The 17,040-nt window shown below is 49.5% G+C and overlaps 1 protein-coding gene and 1 long non-coding RNA gene across 3 annotated transcripts in view; one reads left to right on the top strand and one right to left on the bottom strand.

Moving 5' to 3' along the window:
- TAOK1 (TAO kinase 1) overlaps positions 1-9,874 on the bottom strand; it is a 73,886-nt gene extending 64,012 nt beyond the window's left edge. Inside the window, exon 1 of one of the 2 annotated variants that reach the window (XM_090025657.1) lies at positions 9,746-9,874. The gene's annotated coding sequence lies outside the window, so the exon portion shown is untranslated. The remainder of the gene's footprint in view (positions 1-9,745) is intronic. The other variant, XM_090025658.1, reaches the window with a different exon arrangement.
- A 138-nt stretch (positions 9,875-10,012) lies between these two features.
- Positions 10,013-16,565, top strand: LOC149854330 (uncharacterized). The gene is made up of 3 exons (XR_016438902.1): positions 10,013-10,451; positions 10,910-11,041; positions 14,197-16,565. It is a non-coding gene; the product is annotated as an uncharacterized LOC149854330 (long non-coding RNA).
- Positions 16,566-17,040: the final 475 nt, after the last annotated feature.

Raw genomic sequence — 17,040 nt, forward strand, 5'->3', positions numbered from 1 at the left:
CTAAGTTATCAACTCTGTGGAACTGCAAGGATATAACACAAAAATCATCACTGAACTATTACCTGAAAACAGAATAGGCTTTGTTCTGCATTGCAACCAGGAAGTCAACCCAACCCCTAGGATCTGAAAGGGTAGATGGCCCTATTTTTCAGATGCCCTCACACCATCTCTGCTGTACACCAGAAACAGGGGTTGTGAACATAAGACGTGACCTTTGCTTTCACAGTCCCCATCACACTACCTGGGAGGCCACGTGGCCTCGGGTGTCAGGGCACTGGGTTAGTACCTTGATTTAATTATCAGCACCTCCACTGATTAGCAGGGTGACCTTGTATAGGTCCCTTCCCTCCATTTTACAGATGGAAAAATATATGCTGATCTCTCTGTGAGGTCTTTGGATGACATCATCACCATCATCATCATCATCTTGTCAAACTGGGGAAAATCAGAATGACAAAAGCACCATACCGAAAATTAGTAATCTTCCCAGATTCTAGCTGACTTAGAAATTTCTACTTTTCACATTATCATTTCATGTTGCATCAATATTAGCACTTCCTGATGTGCATTTGTATTTAAATATCAAAAATACTTAAAATAGCTACAAAAATGTACGCTGGTTGTACTAACTTACAGGCACTGAGGAAATTAAATATTTTTTTTCATCTATGCAAGCCCAGTGGGGAAATATGACAGGCTCCCAAATGAGTAAGAGGCCCTGATTGCATTTGTTGACTGGCATGGAAGGACCCTGGAGCTCAATACCAGGGCTTGCCAGGGGCAGCCTGAAGAGTCAGGCCATGAGTATCCAATTTTAAGCTGCAGAAGGGGATATTAACATATCCAAAAATCTAGCTAATCATTTTAAGTAAAGCTGAAAGCCTGTATTTTCCAAGATGATATGAAAAGTTACCATATATCAAAAAATCACTTGTCATAGCCTTTTTAACAAGTGACAGACTCAGTCCTTAAAATCCTCAATAGTGCCTTAAGAATGTGCACTAGATCACCGGTGCTTAAAGAGTTCTGGTTTTTCACAACGTTATCCTTCCCTTTTCAGTTTGCATCCATGTTCCATTCTTGCTGGTCGCAGTTCTATAACAAATGTCTTACTGAGATTTTCTGGTTTGGCAGGGAGCTCGCTGATGTTGAGATGAAAGCAAGTGTTCGCCGAAGTTTCCTTCTTCCTTCCACTGCCAGTGATGCTTGACATGTCCAAGACAGGGGTTTTCTTATGATTACTCTGGCATCAACTTCTGAGATATGTAAGGAGGTCAGATCTACAAGCCCAACCCACACGGTGAAGGTACTTTTGCCAGGATAGCTAACTTCACTTGAGGAGCTACCATAAACTATGTCAGCAAGAGCACTTTTCTGGTTGTGAGAGGTGCAGCTGCTCCTGGAGGGTTTGCTGGTAGCGCTGTACTGAAACTTTTCAAAAGCACATCTCATTACTATTAAACCAGCGCAATTAAATCAGGGCAAAGGTAAGTAAAGTTGGGCTAGCACAGCTTTGTGTGTTTAGACAAGCCCCAAGTCTTTACTTGGAGACAAGAGGCAAACACACAGCTGACCAAATCACGGGGGCTTCTGCCTCTTCAGTCTTCCTCATCAGAGTTTCCCAGAATGGCTACCACCACTGTAAAGGGACCAGTGATAGAAGCAGGTGGGTAAACGAGCTGCATGCAGGCAGTTAACTACCCCAGACAACAGAGTAGTTAAGACACTGGCAAGAAGCCTTCGCTATCACTGGTAGACAATCAACACAATGGGCAATTTAAGAAATGTCTGCAGGCTTTGTCCGATCTCTAGACTGTAAGCACAGCCTTCTGTGCTAGTTTTCACATTCATTTTCTTAACAGGTTGTCAATCATCACTAGTAGTAAAGAACATTGTTAGGAATATAAACTAGGCTCCCAGCATTCACATGCCTGTTAGTAGCCTATCGCTGGGTAAACAAAGCTATAGATGCTTATGGTGCTCTACTAAGCATTTGAAAAATCCATCTGCCTCCTTTCGGCTCATGAGCACTGTATAAACCTTTCTTTGGCTTTGTGTCTTGGCACTTAAACCAACCTGCAGTGGAAAGACTTCATGGAGAATGCCTCATTCCACCCCGCCCAATGCAGGGCTTCTTCTAGCTTTCTTCAAAGCATCTAGAACAAGCCACCAGTGGATGAAGACCTCCACATTTGGTCCACTACAGCAGCTCTTTTTGTTGGGCCCCACAGCCTAGTTCTGCTTGCAAAACTTCATGTGTGTCCACATTCAGAGCTGTTGTGTGGACACACTCCTCCTTTCCGCTGGCAGGACTACATCACCTCTGCGACAGAAAAAGGCTTCTGCTTCCACCGTGCAGCCAACAGAAGTGCCAGCAGCGAGATCCATGCATTCTTCAGGGTGGACTGTTCCCTTTGGCAGTTCTGCCTTTCCAGGGTGCCCAATGCACCTTGCTGTAGTCGATAAAGAACAGCTGTACGAAGCCACCAGGAGCTGCTACCAGCCAGCAAACCTCCCGACCCAGTATAGGCTAGGCCTCAAACATCAATTTCTGCCAGTCAGTCCCTCCACACCTCCCAAAAGGAAGTTTACAGCCTGTACAGCTGTGAATTCCTGAATGTCAAGTTATACAGTGATGTCTTCGTGAGCAGCGTCTGCCTACTTATTGTGCAAGTGCCCAGATCTCTGGGCACAGGCTTCCCAAGCAGCAGCACAGACATTACAAGTACTGCAGTTGTTTTCAAGACTGCTAGGCAGACAGACCCTGCATGCAGTAAGAAGACAGGTAAGAATCGGATCTGTTTCTGAGGTAGCTCCTTCCTCTTCCAGCAGCCAAAAAGGGGCAACAAGACCTGGGTGCTTTTCTACCTTATGGGGTAGGAACCATTGCTCTTCCCCTCTTCTGAGAAACTGTGGTTATATCATACATCTGTCTATACTATGCAGCTAGCCAAGCCCAGATGGGACTATCCTCACACCAAGCCCCTGCCTATATGTTACATCTGCACCTGCCCAGGTGTATCTGGGGCATATCTCATGGTTCTTGGTAATGGAAAGCTCTTGGATTCTGTCTCAGTCCCCGGGGGGGTGGGATCCTGAAGAGAGCAAGCCCAGAACAGCTACAGGGATTCCTCCCTGCACGCTTATTGTTACACACTCATCTCACTGCGTTTTATTCAACTTATTAAAGTTTGGACAGGCACTTTATCCATGCAGACATGGCCAAACCATGTCATGAATGGATTACAAAACCATGTTTCACCAAGCACTACTGTAGCCAAAGAACAGCTCTGGAACGTATTTACAGCACTGTTTAGTCCCATCAGTGTCATGGAAGGCCCACAACTGATTTTAACAACTGCCATTAAACTTGGTTGCTTTTCTGCATAGCAATAAAAAACAAAGATCCTAACACATACCTGCCTTCAAAAAACAGCCCAAGTATTCACAGAAGCAGTGGAAAAGCAAGGGATAGCCAAACTTAACAGAGTGATATGCCTACAGCCTTCTTTCTCAGACGGGTCTGTGACTCCCTGGGGGAAGAAGTAGAAAGTAGGAGGAGTTAATACCACGGACAACTGCCAGCGAGGCTAGTACTAAAAACAACCCATGTTGCACTGGCTCTGAGACCAAGCTTCAGGAGCACTAGTAATTTATGGTTTCCCAGGGAGAGAGATGTACTACACCCCTCGCTGTACTCCGATGGCCTGTCTGTGAAGCAGCATTAGTGCCAACTCCTCAGATAACCTCTCTCCTGGGCTTGAGGGCATAACAGTCAACAATTAAAAGGGGACTGAAGAGAGAGATCGGCATTCTATGCTGAGAAAGGGGAGGGGACGCTGTGATAACCGACATGTGTAAGACCGTGTAAACAGAGAGCCCCCAAGGAGCTCCAGCACAATTTAACTTGGGGAAGAGGATAATATGCTAGGGGCTGCTGCTGCTACAGTGTGACACTGCCAGGGAAAGGAAAAAAAAACGGATTTCAGGATGATAGGAAGGACGGATTCGAACACGTGGACGGAGCAAATGCTGAGCTGTCGTCCCTGGGGCAAGAAGCCCATTCTCCTTCATCCTACCCTTCATCACTTGCTTCAGTTTCCCATCCTGCTGGATCTGAACTCCTCCTTCAGTGGGGTGCAGTGGGTTATCTCAGGAATCAAGGCTGGCGAGCAGGGAAGGACTGTTACATGAACAAGCAATGGAGTATGGGAAGGCTGGGAAAAGCTGATCCCCTGGGACTCTGCCCACTTGAAAGGGTTGTGTCTTCTGATTCCTAGCAAGTGGGGGCTGGCTGTTGAAGAAGTCTTTTAAGTTTACTTCTTGAGATGCAAAAAAAGTAAAGACTACTTTACTTTCCAAAGCGCTGTTGTAAGAATTAAGGTGCAACACACATTGCTTTGGTCTCAAAACTATAGGTAAAATCTCTCAATCAATACAAAACACCCATGTGCGTTTTCTAAACATAGCTTAACATTACCGACATACAGCTAAGGCTTTGATTAAATGCAGAGAACTCATTAGCATGAATGCCATTACAGCACTCCCCTGAAAATAAGTCTCGCATATTCTTCAAATGTAGCTATTTTACAGAACCGAGGGAAAAAACCAAACCCTTTTTAGCCTGCCCACCATGTTTTACTATAACAGAATTACCTGCACAGGTGTCAACACTTCTAGCTGGGGGGGGGGGAGGGGGGGGTAGTGGTAGATCACAGGTGCAGAGAACGGCGCATTTCACAACTTGAGACCTCCATGAAGTTTTGTATTCTTTCCCCAAAATATCAGCTTCCATTTAAAAATAACTCAAGTTTCTGTTTTTTTCTGTTGTGAAGCCATTGTTCACCATACACTGATGCCCCACTAACTAAACTGGGGATGAAGAGGAACCTGTCTTCAGCCAAGCAATACCACAGGCACAACAGCAAGAGCTACTGCCTGTTCACAATAGACAAGCATTATCTTGAATAGCCCCATCTCTCTATCTAACACAGGCCTCAAGCACCTGAGCAGCACAGCCTTCAACGTACACACCTTCACACTAGCCCGCCACCAAAGAAATCACCAGTCTTTCAGGTCTGCAGGAGGAGAACTGTGGGTCAGAGAGCTGAAGGGCCAGAACCACAAAGGTGTTTAGCCATCTACGGGAACTATTGAGCTGTGCATCTCCCAGTGAAGTTAGGCAGCTGAACTCTTTTGGGCATCTGGGCTTTGTGACTTGCCTTGAATTACAAGGGAATCTCCTAGTAGAGCAGGAAATTGAACTTGGGTGTCCAGGGCTACTGCCCTATCCATAAAGTCTTCCTTTCTCCAAAAGCCAACCCTATGAAGCCTGAGAATCTGAAGCTTGGACACACCAGGGCTTGCTTTGGGTTAACTAGACTTAAAAAAATACAAGTTAAATCTCTTGCAAAAAGATTGAGATAAGAGAGGCACCTCTTTATGCAGGTCCACAAAGGAACATGCATCAGTTTACATCCATTTTAAAAACGATTCTAGTTCAACCATCACAACTTCTGGCTGCTGACAAAGACAACTGCAGTCTGGGCAATTTTATGTTCATAAGGGTTGTGCTGTCACGTCTTCTGGCAAAAAAAACAAGAACTGACACTCAGATTCCGCAGCATCTCAAAAACTGAAAGGCTGCCTCAAATTCTAGCAAATTACAAGAAATTCTCAACTGATCAATGGAAAGAGGCAAATACTGTCAGAGGTTGATAAAAAAATTTAAAAAATTAAGAAACAACATTTGTGGTACCAATTCTGCTCTCTAGTTATGCTGTTAAGTCCCGCAAGATGGGGGCAGCATCCCCCTCCCCATTTCTGGTGTGCACTGCATGGCACAGTAGTGCTTGGAGAGAAAAGGATATAGTGTTCAAAATGCTGATGGCATATACAATTTCCCCTCAGGATCATGGACTGTTTTCCCCTATAAAAGCTAACAGTACACCTTTATGCAGCAAACTGTTTTCACAGGACAGGTTCCCTGCACTTGAGTCCCTGAACAGGAGGAGGTTGGTGGTTCTCTGCTCCTTCATCCTGGTGCTTGTTCCATCTTGTTCCCCAGTCTCACCTCCACCACTGAAATCATGATGGTGGAGATCAGCCTTTTTTGTTTCTACTACTACACACATATTGAAGACAGGGGTGCTTTAACACCACTTTTTCTGCTCAGGTATTCGGTCAGTTATTTAAACCTGGCTGGGTGTTGTCAGTGCATGACAAATTGCATCCACCAAGACTTCCTCCTGTAACAGGTTGATCAGGAGTGAGGTATCTGGCCACCACTATAGACACGGACAACTGTTCAAAAACGCTGAGCTGCTCTTCTACAACAGGTATGAAATTGGCCCTCTGTATACTCACAGCTAAACCCTTCTCAACCAAGGTTCAGTGAAGGCATGAGCTGCCTGTGCCTAAAGACTTGCTGGCAATCACTGGGGATTCGAGCGCAGACAAAATCTTACAGGCCTGCAAAATGAACAAAATGAGTACAGAACTAAGCTTGGGAGCCCTCTTGCTGAAAAGGTGCTTTAGGAAGCCACCACACAGCATAGTCCTAGGAGAAACAGAAGCCCATCCATAAATTGGGAGTAGATCAGAGGCTGCAACCTGTACCAAACACAGCTTTGGATTTGGGCAGGCACATATAAGTGCACATGCCACTTATGTGCTATGAGTGTCGAGAGGAAGACCACAGAAAATTGTTCCAGACAATGAGCTGGGCAGGCAAGCAAGGGACCATGATGCTACGCTGCAAGGAAAAGTAGTTATCACCATTTGTCAAAGTCTTTCCACCATTTTTGGTCGTAGTTTGACACAAAACCATCCTAATGTCTTCTTCCTTAAAAAAAAAAAAAAAAAAAAAAAAAAAAGGCTGTTGTGAAATGTCTGCTCAACACATGGCAGAAATATTCTCCAAATGAACTGTACGCTCATCCGGTTCAAGAGGCACAAAGATGTGCTTAGGTGGGAGGTGAAGGAGCAAGGGCAGCACTGCTCTTAGCCCTCCTTTCCTAGGGAGAGTCACTACATGGAGCCTAGTCTAGACCCATTCAGCCCTAAAGTGGCCAAATACTTAAGTGCACATGCAGAGAATACACTCGGTCACTGGTGCAACACCAGTTACTGCATGGCCAACTATCTACACTACCTTCAAAACAAAAGCCTTCAATTCTGGGCCTTATCTATTGTTCTCCAAAGTCTACATTACAGGACGCGCAGTATGAGGAGACATCTGAAGATGTAATTATTAGCATGCTCGTCGATTTTCCCTCCTCTCGTCCTGCCCGCTAATTCTGTTTGCCTGTCTTACCGCTTCTTTTCAAAAACATTTTATTCAAGCGACAACTGCAGTATGATAAACACGCCGGCCTAAGATTAAAAGGTACATCAACAGGATGGCGATTTACAAATAAGTCAACATCTAAAGAAAATTCTCCAAGCTAGATAAGTGACAAATCGTATAGGGAAGGAAGCATAACATCCACTTGTAAGTTGAACTCAGGACCTCATTCACCCTAGTACATGCGACTTCATGTTAGCTTTACTAATAGCAAAACCTACCATATTCAGGGCTTTTCCCTTTATTTTAAGAAGGTTAGCATGTCAAAACCAGATCTTCCCAAACCACTCTCGCCTTCTGGAGGCAGCCGCATCGCAGGAGGAAAAACAAAATGAAAAACCTTCTCTCAAGTTCAGAGGACAAATTAAGATTCAAGTTTATCAACATGTTTGAATGGACATACACAAGGAAGAAGAGTTGTAAAAACAGGGCAAACACACCAGCAGAAACTAGCGCAATGTTGTGAATAATCTAGCAGGAAAGCTCAAGCCAGTTATGTTTGTCCTTGGATAAAAGTAGCAGAAGCTGCACCACAGTCAATATAAACAGAGACAAGGGGAATGAAGAGGATCACGTTTATTTTGAAAGAAATATATATATAGAACCACTTACACTGCACTAGGAAGAGCTGCTCTGCTCTCCTGCAGCAGGAGAACAGGAACACAGCTCCAGGACCAAAATGCACCATCATTTTCCCCTGCTTTGGGAACATCTTCACTATTACATCAACACGAAGCACACCAAAGCTATTTTTCAAGCAGAGAAGATGCCTGTAGCCTCTGCTCTACGCTGTGCCACAAGCTGTGCTACTACCCATCGGGGATGACATTTTGGAAATACTTTCATTTGATACATTCCCCAAAGAAATTTGCATGCAGGTATATTATATATATATATATATAAAAAAATCCAAAACAAGGATAACAATGGCACAAGCACTACAAATGGCCTTCGTATTAAGGATTCCAACCTGCCGGCAACTTCTTATGAGACTGTCCTTGACACAAGGGGAGGGAAACCTGACTCGAAACACACAGTATAGTCAAAGGTGAAGGACAATTTGCTCAGCACTGTTCGCACAGTGGCTATTTAACCAAGTCAGCCACACATGCTACCTAATCAATGACTCGATGCAGTGACAAACAGGAGACAGAAGCACAATAAATACTCGGCGCCTTGTACAGAAACGAGCAAAGCCAGGTTCTCTCCAGACTGACAACGTTTTGTCATATTCCAGAAGCTGTTTAGAATACCAGCCCTTTAAAGCACATCTATTTTTTCTCCCCCTCCTGCCCAGCCTCCCACCAGCGCAGCAGCATCGCAGGGAAGCGGCCTCCAAGGTGCTGCCTTCCTTCGGCAGCTGCCTCCACCTCCATTTCTGCTGAGACCAGGGCAAGCCCTAGGAGCACCAGCAAGGCTGGCAGCGTCACACACCCGCGCCCACACAGTTGCCCCTACTGACATACTTGCACATGCAGGTTTCACATACACAGACACGCGTGCCCAAGCACACCCATGGACACACATACGCCTGGGCTCTGCGCGCACACACATGCGCACAATCACACCCGATTGTAACAGACAGGCGCACAGGTTTCACACATGCGCCATGCACACAATCACACCTGACACATGTGCATGCAGTTTCACACCTGCACCATGCACACACAATCACACCTCACACGTGTGCATCTACAGGTGTCACATGCACGCATCACACCCACTGACACACGAACATGCACACATAGGTTTTACACACACAATCCCACGCACCAACACGTGGGCACGCACATACAGGTTTTGCACACATGCACCATGTGTGCATAATCGCATCCACTGATGCACACGCAGATTTCATGCACACAGGCATGCTCATGTGTAGTTTTTAGACACATGCACAATCACACCCACCAACACACGCATAGGTTTCAGGTACACACACATGCACAATCACACCCACTGACACACACAGGTTCCAGACACACCAGCACAGTTATGCACTGGTGACACACACGGGCATGCACACACAGGTTTCAGGGATGCGGATGGGAGGAGAGCGGTGGCCCACCTTCCAAGCCCCGTTTCCAGGCAGGGGGCCGGCCCCAGGCGTGCACACGCTGACACAATCACGTTGACACACGCACGCCCCGGCACACTCGCAGTGACACACACTCGCGCGCACACTCAGGCCCGGCGGCCGGCGCGCGGTGCTGGTCAGTGCTGGCCCCCCCGCTTGCAGCGGCCGCCCTTGCTCGCAGCCCGGGGGGCGCCCCCCCTCGGCCCCGGCCCCGGCCCCGGCGGCAGCGCCATTCCCGCCCCACCCGCCCGCCCGGGGCTCGGCAGCGCCGCAGCGCGGAGGGGGCCGGGCCGGGCCGGGCCGGGGCCGGGGCGGGCGCTTACCGTGTGCCGGCGGCGGGCCGGGCCGGGCCGGGCCGGGCCGGGCGTGCGGGAGGAGGGGGCCGCCTCAGCGCCGCCGCCGCCGCCGCCTCAGCCCCGCTCCCTCCGCTCCTCCGCGCTGCGCCGCCCGCCCCGCCCCGCCCCTCTCGCGAGACTTCCCGGCCCCCCCCGCCCGCGGCCTAGTCGCCCCCGCGGGGCCGAGGCCCGTGCCCAGCGCTGCCCCTCCAGTCCAGGGCGGCCCCCGCCCAGGTCGCGGGGAGGTCTCCTGCAGCAGTCGAGGTTTTCCCGGCATGCAGCACGTGCTAGCCCGTCGTGTCACGTTTATTCCCATTTTAGGGATTCGGCAACTGAGGCCGGGGTGTGCAGCGCAGGCAGGGTTATCAGTGGGCCTTTGCGGCGCCCCCCCTTTGCCCCTTCGCATCCCTAAGGCTTAGCTAGCGCAGCGCCCCGGGGACGGCCCCGAGCGATCACTCTTTCCAGCCGGGCGGCACGATCGTGACCACGGGAAGGCGGCCGTGAAGGAGCGTCTCCTGACGGATGATGGCACAGCGCGACTCGCTTTTTCACCCCTACGCCGCCCAGGAGTTACACCACTCACTTCATCCAGCCGCAGCAAAGCACAGGCGTCCAGCATCAGAGTTCAAGGAAAGCCCTAGTGACACCACATCTGCGGAAGGGTGACATGTAGTGTCAGCCGCTCTAAATTAAGGTGCAAATACACCTTCAGCACGCTCCCCCTGTTCTCTCTGGCTGCCCTTGCAGGTGGTTGCACCGGCATCTAATATCTGATGTAAATCGACTGGTTTAATATCAGAGATTCGGCCAGTTGCTATCAGCATATCGGCAGGCTAAGTTACACCGATCCCTTTGAAGAGTTAAACCAGTTCAGGCATGTTTGTATCGGGGGCGTCCACCAGTTTAGCAGCGTTGATTTCAAATATGCTTGGTTAAATCCATACAGCTTTTCCAGTTTTAAAACACGTAGACCGCTGTGCGCTGCTTTAGGACGGAGCACTACCCCGTCCAGTGAAAACGACAGCGGGAATGTATTCGAGGCACTTTGCCATTAGGCATGTTGGGGATATGGTGGGGCTGACACCCTTACTTCTTCTGTGGAAGTGATTACTGACTTCAGGTAATAAGGAGTTGGCTTTTATGTCTCGGCAGACTGGTGATACCACCAGCAGCACAAGACCACTTGGTACAACACAGGGGCCTGGCTTCAGACTTGCCCCCAGGAAACGGGGGCCGAGATGTGTTACGTTGGTGCTCTATAAATACTTCAAATAGATTATAGAGGTAAGATTAAGATTAGAGTAAGTGTTAACTGCTACAGAGTTGTGGCCTCTCAGACTGCTGAGCCTGGCTCCCCCTTGCACGTAGTGTCCTTATTATCACAAATTAAATAAATTCAAATTCTAAAATAAATTCGAGAAATGTGAACCAGTGAAACTTGGCTGTTCATTATAATGACTATTATGACCTGCCACTTTTACTGCTTTGTTTTATTTTTGCAAATAGTTAACCCAAAATTGCAGCTTTAAATCCTGTTGAGAGGCTCACACTTCCAACTTTATCTTTTTATTTATTGTGTATTGATTACAAAGTAACCTCCATTCCCTGTTTATTCTCTGTTAACAAAGAAGTGCTCACCTTCCTCTCCTTTTACTCCTGAGCAGCTGTGACATGGAAGAAACTCCAGAATTGTAATTCATTTACTAGCCCATGAAACCTAACATCATTCCCTGCAGTTCAGTTGAAGCCCTAATTATGGGTTACAAGGTTATACAGGAAAAACATGTTCCAGAGAAAACTTGGTTGAAGTGAACTAGGCAGGCAGGTCCTGTCAGACCAACCTGGTGGCCTTCTACGACGAGGTCACCAAATCCTTAGACGCAGGGGTAGCAGTGGACATCGTCTTCCTGGACTTCCAGAAGGCCTTCGACACTGTCTCTCACCCCGTTCTCATTCAGAAACTGGGGGACTGTGGTGTGGACACCCGCACAGTCAGATGTGTCGCCAACTGGCCGGAGGGCCACACCCAGAGAGTGGTGGTAGACGGTCATTTTCGACCTGGAGGGATGTGGGCAGTGGGGTCCCCCAGGGCTCGGTCCTTGGGCCTGCACTGTTCAACATCTTCATCAGCGACTTGGACAAGGGGGTGAAAAGCACCCTGTTCAAATTTGCTGATGACACTAAGATGTGCAGGGATGTGGGCACGCTAGAAGGGAGGAATAGGCTACAATCAGACCTAGACAGGTTACAGGGGTGGGCGGATGAGAATAGGATGGGATTCAACACCGACAAGTGCAAGGTGATGCACCTGGGGGGGAACAACCGGCACCATACCTACAGGCTGGGGGACTCTCTTCTTGACAGCACAGAGGCAGAAAAGGATCTTGGAGTCATCATCGATGCCAAGATGAACATGGGCCGGCAGTGTGGGGAGGCAGTCAGGAACTGCACCTTGTCGTGCATCCACAGATGCATCTCGAGCAGGGCCAGGGAGATGATCCTCCCCCTCTATGCGGCACTGGTCAGGCCGCAGCTGGAGGACTGTGTCCAGTTCCGGGCACCGCACTTCAGGGGGGATGTGGACAGCATGGAGAGGGTCCAGAGGAGGCCACTCGCATGATCAGGGGACAGCAGGGCAGGCCCTACGAGGAGAGGCGATGGGACCTGAACCTGTTCAGCCTCCACAAGAGAAGGCCGAGGGGGGTCTAGTGGCCTGTTACAAACCAGTCAGAGGGAACCAGCAGGCACTGGGGGAGTCCCTGTTTCCCCGAGCACCGCCAGGAGTGACCAGGAATAATGGTCACAAGCTGGCAGAGGGTAGGTTTAGGTTAGATATCAGGAGGCGCGACTTCATGGTCAGGTCGGCTAGGATCTGGAACCAACTTCCAAGAGAAGTGGTGCTGGCTCCTACCCTGGGGGTCTTTAAGACAAGGCTTGACAATCACCTTGCCGGGGTCATTTGACCCCAGTACTCTTTCCTGCCATGGCGGGGGGTCGGACTTGGTGATCTGCTCAGGTTCCTTCCGACCCCACTAACTACGAAACTATGAAACTAGGCACGGATTCCTGACCTGTTATAATTTATTTTTTTTTGGTATCAACAAGAGCAAAATGCTTTACTGTAACTGGCATGCTACGTGTTCATTAACGAGAATAAAAGTGTCGCATCAGGCTGTATTCCTGTGTCAATCAGATATATGGTAATTGCATGAAATGAAGTGACACTGACCCCATTAGGCAAGCACGTTCTGTGTTGTCCACACCAATAACACAGTTTCCTCCTTCTCTGGAGCTTTTCATTTGATGAGAACACAGCCCACAATAGTCACATGAGCTAATTAAGCCTCATAACAGCCCTATGAGGAAGGCAGATATTAACAGTTTTTAAAAAAATGGGGAAACAGAAGCACAGAGAGGGGAAGTGACTTGCACAAGGTCATGCAGCGAGTCACTGTCAGAGGCACAAATGAAATCCAGGTTTCTGCTATCTTGTGCCCTGTTCTAGCCACAAGATGCCTGAACAAACCTGGGAAAGTGGTTGGCAGCGTGATTCAACAGCTGTCCCTTCCTAATGCATCCCCTGCCCCCCTTCCCTTACTGCTTCCAGTATTCAGAGGCCTCAAAAGTCCTAATTTGTAGGTTGCACTGATGGGCCTGCCCTGCAGGAATTTGTACAGTCCTCCTTTGAACCTGGTTAAATTATTGGCTTCAGCAACATCTTGTGGCACTTGATGATCACCTGCTAGGCCATCCCTTCATTTTATTCCCTGTCTGTGCATCAGTGAAGCTGGGGCAGCATCTTCCACTCTCCCCACCGGAGATTGCGTGATGGTGTTGTTTCTCAGGGACGTGTCTGCACACACAGATGATGAGACGCATGCTAATTTGATGTAGCCCCAAGTTGTTTCTTATGTCCTGATCCATTCAGGCGAACTCCTGCCCCCAGGCAGAATCCCACCTGGGTGTGGCTTTGTGGATCAGGTTACAGCAGGGGTGGGCAAAATGCAGTCCGTGGGCTGGATGTGGCCTGCCAGGCCAATCTATCTGGCCCACGGGGCCCCGCAAAAATGTAGAAAATTAATATTTATTTGCCCCAGGCTGCCTGTTATGCGGCCCTCGTTGGCTGGCCAAAACTCAGTACGCGACCCTCCGCCTGAAATAATTGCCTGTCCCTGGGTTACAGGATCAGGGCCTTTGGTTGAAACCTCTGTGGGGCAAGGCCTGTAATCAGGAAAAATACAACAGAAAAAATAGCAAACAATACAGTATGTGTGTGTGTCTCCTGTGCAGCTTTGGCTCCAAACAAGCTTCTGGTAAGCCTAAACGCAGCCTGGCTCCTCAGCTCACTTCCATTCCATCCATTGGATTTCTTTGCTTGCTCGCACAGAGCCTGTGATAACAATTGACTATATCCAAGACAAATATTCACTGTTTTGCAGACCCATCAAGTGACACGGTGACCCATCTCATTTCAGTATGAGGAGAACGGAAGATAATTGCGGCATAGAAAGAATGGTCCTGTGGCGGTGAGTTTTATTCACGGTCTTTTTACTTTGACGGCTTGTAAGAGGCAGGGATTTCCAGCTTTAAGGGTGGAGAATTTTTGAGGCCCAGGCACTTGTTAGCCGGTTACTTATCTGAGACTCACCACCTCATTTCCAACAGGCCGGACAAGAACAACTTTCAGATTCTTTTGATCATCTCTGCGTCCGGGTTCTGCAGCCTGTCCTGTGAACCTCTCCTTTCCTCCACGTGTACCCTTGCTGTGAGAGTGCTATTATGTTGGTCTCCCAAATGTCCTGACTGGTGGTGTTATGTGGGGATGTGCCATAGTGGGATGTATTGCTTATGCCATGTTTGCGTGTGTCATGTTAGAGCCGTTAACGTAACGGGCTGTGACTGCAGCCTGACAGGATGCATCATGCTTAAATAAATCCACTCGGAGTTTCAAAGTAACCGGGTGTCTGCTAAATATTACAGTGCAGTCCAGGATATTCTCAGGATATCCTGTTCATAGTGGCCAAGCACAGTGAGGATCCACTTGGCCCACTCCATAATGGCATGAGCAATACTGAAGAGGCTTTAGACTAGATGAGAAGGGTTGCAATGAACAGGAAAGGACTTTATTGCTCAGTGGGGTTGAGAAAGGAGTGGGTGGGTGGAAGCAGCTCAGGGAGACCCTTGCCACGTTGCAGAGTCCTGCAAGCAGAGGAGTGGAAAGGCTGAAGGTGACTAACACAATGACACTGGGAGGAAACTTGCTATAGTTATCCATCCTCCATCATTTTCTCTTTCCACCCTGCATCATTTGGGAACAAAGTGCTAGTGGCCATTGCTGCCAGCTGTCCATCCTGAACGGGAGCAAGGGTTGGGAGAAGAACAGACTCGCTGGCTGGGGAAGCTGAACATAACATGACTGCAGCGTGACCAACACCAAACTGTAGTGACATCTGATGCCTTCTTCATTTTCTTCCCCTTTTTGGTCTCGACCTCTCCCCAGACATAATCCGCCTTGTGCCCTTTGCACTGGGTTTCTCCGACTGTCCCGTCGTTCAGCCAGCAGAAGAGCGGTTCCCCTCTGTGGTCCTCTCACACCCGCGCTGTCCCTGTGCTCTCTCCACTTCAGTTCCCACGTCAGTTTTTCTGCCTCCACCCAAATTTCTCACACTTCCTGGTCAGCACTGCTGCTCTGCCAAGCCTGGGCCGTAATGAGCAGCTCCCTCGCGTGGCCCAGCCTGGAACTCTACCTCCATTTTAACTTTCCTCCGCGCAAAACACGTCATTTCACATGCGTGTAAGTGTGTTCCCAGGTAATGAATCCCACCCGCGGTGCTCCAGATAAACAAATGCCAAGGCTCCTCCTCCACCCCTGCACTGGCCCTTCTTGGACACACCGGGCTCTGTTCGTGGACAAGACTGCATGCCGAAAAGGCAGCTAGACTGCATACAGATCAACAGATCTGTTGCTAGTATCTCTGGCTACTGCAGCATGACTCACCCGTCAGTGCCTGTCAGCATCTGCTGTGACCTTACCGAAAGCTCCAGCACCCTCCTGCTAGGAGGTGGGTTGCAGTCTAATGTGGAGACACCAAGTAGATAGGCAGGGGTAGGGAAGCTGCGAGGATGCGTGCATCCCAACCTCCGAGAGAAGGGGCTGGTCCCTAATTTTGGTACAGCCCTGACTGGCTAAGGAAGTAAACAGCTCCAGTGACTTTGCTATTTGGGCATGGTGGTGGGGGTGCTTCTGGGAGGCTGGCTGGCTGGAAGAGAGAGGTGCAGACGAGTAAAACCGGGCCGCAGCGAAGGCGAGTTCACTGGTGTCACTGTCTCTGTAGCTTAGATTAGCAAGGTGGTCACGAGACATCCAGCGTGAGGCAATGCGAGCTATAAATCGCGCGGTGCTAGTCCCCCGTGTACGGCCTCTGCACAGTGCCTCCTCCAGGATGCAGGGCAGCCCCTAATGAAAGTCCTTGGCTCTTCGGCCCTAGAGGCCAGGCCTTGTGATGCCCAGACCATCAGCATCTCACCTGGTCCTGGCACGAAGGTGACTTTCATTCTCTAAAAGCAAAACGCTTGCACCGCCCGCAGCCACATGAAAGGGGGAATTCAGGTGGGGTCACGAGTGCAAATCAATGGCGTCTGGTCTGAGCAGTGCCTCTGAACGTGCGTGAGCATCTGCTCCTGTTTCCTATCGATGGTTTCTATACGTGGCCAGGCTCGCTGTGCCAGACCTGCAGCTTCCTCCGTAGGCAGCAACAGTCTATTCCCTGCCCAGCCTCCCAATTGCAGCCCTGCTTCAAAGACGCTCACTTCCCATTGGCTCCGGATGACCTACCAACAACAAGCCCGATGCCTGGCTCCCTGTCTCCAAGAGAACGGGAAGCTTAAGAAAACGGGCTCTTGAATGGATCAGCATGCAACCCAGACATTAGACAACAGCAGCCTCTTCTGCGGCGCTCGCTTGGAAACAGCAGCGTGGGAGCCTCCTGTGCCGGGATGGGTCACACGCCGAGCGCCAGAAGGGTGGCTCGGGCTCATCGTGGGGCAGCAGCCGAGGGCTGCGCTGGTCTTATTGCATCCATCTCACTTCTGCATTTTGGGTGCAGCTGGGCACTCCCCTGAGCCTAGCGCTCCCCTGCTGTAGGACTGCTCGATTGCCACCGGAGGTGTCCCTGCCAGCTGACCCGTCTCTTTAGGGGTCCCGACTGTCTTCGGGGACTGGGAGCACTGGCTTAGACTGTGGCGACCTTCAGCTGAAAGGGTTAATGCCACGTTGTCATGGT

Source organism: Crocodylus siamensis, chromosome 13 (assembly GCF_052110815.1).
Source record: "Crocodylus siamensis isolate JL-2025a chromosome 13, ASM5211081v1, whole genome shotgun sequence".
Taxonomy (NCBI): domain Eukaryota; kingdom Metazoa; phylum Chordata; order Crocodylia; family Crocodylidae; genus Crocodylus; species Crocodylus siamensis.